We start from the raw sequence: 4,333 nt of genomic DNA on the forward strand, positions 1-4,333 counted from the left end.
CGTGCGCATTAGAAGCGCAAGGAAGAAGCAGGCCGTCCTTCCTGGGTCCCCTGTGGCCAGTTCCCAGGTGGCCTCCGCCTTGACCCCCCGTACACCCTGGAGGGTGGGACATCACCCTGGGAAAGGCAAGCAGGCCACACGCCGCTTGCACCTGGAGACGCTGGAAAGGGACCCACGTTCTGGGCAGCCGACAGGTGCTTTTTTCGAAATTGGGGCTGAGACCTGGAGGGCAGGGTTCTCAAGTTTTCTAACATGTGACCACAAAGGCCGCTCTCAAGGCAACACTCCCTCCTTCCCAACTGTAGAGAAAAGGGCTTGAAAACAAGACTGACATTGTGCCGGCCCCATCCCTGCTCCAGTCCTGTTGGGACATCTGTTTTTCCAGGTGTGTCATGTGGCCGAAAAGGGACCTCACCCTAAACCTGGCAAGCTCAGGGGAGGCCTGCCTGGCGGCCTGAGAAACTCAGAGACCTGAAGTGACCACATGGGACCGTCAGAAATTAAAACTTTTTTGTTGTTAATCCTCACCTGAGGATATATTTTCCATTGCTTTTTTAAGACAGAGTTGGAAGGGAGGGGGAGAGACAAACATGATGTGAGACAGACACATCGATTAACTGCCTCCCACTGGCGCCCCAGTCAGGGCCAGGGATGGAGCCTGCAACCCAAGCACATTGGCCAGAATCGAGCCCTGGACCCTTCAGTCTGCCCGCTGACATTCCAACCACTGAGCAAACCAGCTCGGGCTGAAATTAACACTTTATAACCAAAAGTCATGTCTTAGGGCAATATTTTTTCCTATCAAAGGCCTTAAACTGATTTAATGCTCTGCTGTCAATATCTGAAAAGTCAGAATAAAGGTTTGAAGAAGTCCAAGTTTTATAAGATTAAAAAAAAAAAAGTTTGAAGAAGAGCCCTATGTTTTCACTGGGTCCCACGAATTATGTAGCTTTTCATATGTCCGGATGGAAGGAAATGACTGATTATGACCCGGTAGTCTTGCACCCAGCTAGAGGCTGACCAGTGGGGCCAGGCCACATAAAACCAGCAGAGGCCTTACAGGGGGCAGCCAGGCGGGAGAGGACGGCCTCACTGGGAAATTAAAAATTCTAGCTGCGGTGATGAGCATCAGGGCCCCTCCGGTGGCCCCATTTCCAGTCGTAGGAAGAGGGTAAAGGGGTGTCCCCCCCCCCCGGCCCCCCAAGGGAAACGGCAATCCAATGTCTGTAATTCCCGAGGGTTATGTCCCAAGGAGCTAGCAGCCCCTTGGAAAGCTCTTTGGTGCTTTTGCCTCTAGCACCTTTAGACAAACATAAAATTCAAGTCAACAAGCGTGCCAGGAATAGAAGGATAAACACCAGTGACCCTGGGCTCGGTGACCTTACAAAAACAATGGGGGTGATAAGACTGTACAAAAATACAAAAATAAAAGACAACCCCAAACTCGCCTTACATTTCCGAAGGACTCATGATTCCATCCAGGGATTTCAAGAGACAGAGAAGAAGAGGGGTGAGAGAGAGAAAACTTGATGGCAGAGGTGAACTTGGAACTCTGAAGGAAGGGTGACATTTGAATAACAATAGTAATGGTAGCAATTATGAGTAAGCCCCTAGGGTACCTGTATACAGGACTTGTGTGGGCTCAGTGGTTAGACTCATGGACTCAGCCAGACTGCCTGTTTTCATACCCAGCTTCTGCCACGTAGGAGCTGTGTGACCTTCAGCAAGTTACTTAAGCTCTGTGCCTAATTTCCTCGTCTTTAAAACAGGAAGGAGAGGAATAGAATTGACTTCATAGGGGGCTCAGACTTAAATGATAGGACGGCGTTAAAGGTCCTGGGACAGATACAGACACTTAGGAAGTGCTTCAGAAATGTTAACCATTAGTATTTAGGGAACTACGAGCCCAGTACACAGGCTCCCGAGCCTACCTGGGAAACAATCACTAAGGAACTTTTTAAAAAATTGACTTCAGAGAGGAAAGGAGAGGGAGAGAGAGAGAGAAACATCAATGATGAGAGAGAATCATGAATCGGCTGCTTCCTGCACACCCCACACGAGGGATCTAGACCAAAACCTGGGCATGTGCCCTGACCGGGAATCGAACCGTGACCTCCGGGTTCATAGGTGAATGCTCAACCACTGAGCCACACCGGCCGGGCAGGAACTCATTTTTAAAGTGAATTTCTGCAACACCAAATATTGGCGAAGATATGGAGCGATCAGAGCTCTCCTAGGTGGCTGGTAGGACACCCCTGTGGACATGGTCTGGAAGTTTCTCATAAAGTTAAACACCCACCCACCCTATAACAGCCACTGCACTTACAGGGATTTACCCAAAAGAAATTAGAGGCTTGCATGGGAATGCTGATGGCAGCTTTATTCGTCGCATCACCTGTCGCTGGAACAGTCAGATGTCCATCACCAGGAGGCTGGATTAGAAAATGATTGTGACCCACACAGCGGCTGCACTCTGAGGCCCAGCTAACCTCAGAAGCCCACATTTCCCGTCAGAGCTACCTGTCCTCCCTCTTCTGATTGCAGCTGGCATTTTACTTTCAAGAGAAAAGAAAAAAGAATGCATCTCTTTTATGTTTCACAGTATGTTTTCATGCACGCAGACTCCTTCCTGTACTGGTAAGGGGCATTTTTTATCGTGTGTCCGTTTCTTTTTTTCTTCCCTAGCAAAACACCCAGCTTCCCCAAGCTGGTTGCAGGCTAGGCCTAGCACGTAGGCAAAGATGCGGGCGACTACGACATCATTTACAGGAACAGCCTCGTTTAAGTGGTGGGACTTTTTCATCTCCTCCAGGAACTCACTTCTGCTTGCTCAGCCCTCCTATTCATCTCAGTCAATTTTCCTCTTCACCGGCCTCTCCATTCACCCCTCCAACCCTCTTCTCTCTGACCTGGTCTGGTTGGGCCAGCCTTGCCCCCACCAAACCACACCCATCGTGCCGGTCTGTAAGGGTGGCCCCAGCTCTGGTTCCTTGTGGGCAGGCTCTTTGCCTTGCTTCCCAAACCTCCTCACTTTCACCCACCCCGCCTTTCTCCAAGTCTGGACCCCTGAGCATCCCCCGGTTCATTCTGTAGCTCTCCGGCATGAAAACCACTTGTCCTTCCGCCGCTGCCTTGCATCCGTGTGACATTCCGCTGTCTGGCCTCCCCGCCAGGTGCTTCCCCGCAAGGCTCTGCCCACTCGGTATTTTTAGAAACGGAATGTGTTGTGGTTCCCTCTCAGGAGAGACGCTCAAGTCACGCGTGAGTTAACCCTCACTTCGAATGGGGAATGAATGACCAATGAAGCCACTGGCTGGGCCTTCCTGGGCCCCGTGTCTGTGAACACTTTTGAAGTACGCAGCATTTTTATTTTTATTTTTTGACACCCTGAGTTATATACAGCTACAAGCAAAGCCTGTCTGTTTTGCATGTGCTTGGGGGCCACTCAGCCAGGTGGTTCTTCTGGAACATTCCGCTGACAGGTGTGGGCAGGAACGAAAAGAGGATATGAAATCTGGAGGGGAAATTGGGAGCTGACTGGGCAGTGGATTGAGGGGGGGGAGAGATAAGAGAGGAGTCCCTGCTCTGGTGGTGGGTGTGGCTGTGGGCTGGGGCCGGGCCCTGATGACCCACCTGCCTGAGGGTCAGGGTTCCCATGCACACACAATGGGAGGACCACAGGGAAAACACCCCCCCGCCCCTCACACACACACACACACACACTGAAACTCACTAACTGGAGCACTTTACATCCAAGGCACAGAGAGGCCTCTGTGGACTGAAACGTCTCACCTTCCCAGTGCCCTGAGCCCTCCTGATCACTCAGCAGAGAAAGTGGGGGCCCACGGGGTGGGGCACTGGAGAATGCGTTCTCCACCCCACCCCCCAGCAGCCACGACATTGACCAACCAAGTGTGGGCCAAACCACAGTCCTCAGCAGGCCAGCTGGCTAGTGACACCTGGTCTGGGCCAGTTCTCTCCTTTCACAGACTGAGGCCCAGAGAGATCAAGGGGTGTATCGAGGTCACGCGGCCAGTTTTGGGGGGAGATGGAAACTCAAATCCACTTCCCCTGGTGGCCACCCTATCCCACTCCACCTCTTGGTTTGAGGCAAGATTAAAAATCCTGGGAGACTTTTCTAACACGGAAGAAAACAGGTTCCCGGTGAGTCTGCAAACACACGTAAGAGAAGCAAAGGGAAAACGTCTCCAGAAAATACTCGTGCAGCGATCTGACCACATGACCATAGACCCGTGGAAGCTCCGAAAAGTTCAATCCAGGGCTGAAAAAACAATGCGCTCAGCAGAGTTGAAAAACAGTGTGTTCCCAAACA

Source organism: Myotis brandtii, unplaced genomic scaffold (genome assembly GCF_000412655.1).
Source record: "Myotis brandtii unplaced genomic scaffold, ASM41265v1 scaffold411, whole genome shotgun sequence".
Classification (NCBI taxonomy): Eukaryota; Metazoa; Chordata; class Mammalia; order Chiroptera; family Vespertilionidae; genus Myotis; species Myotis brandtii.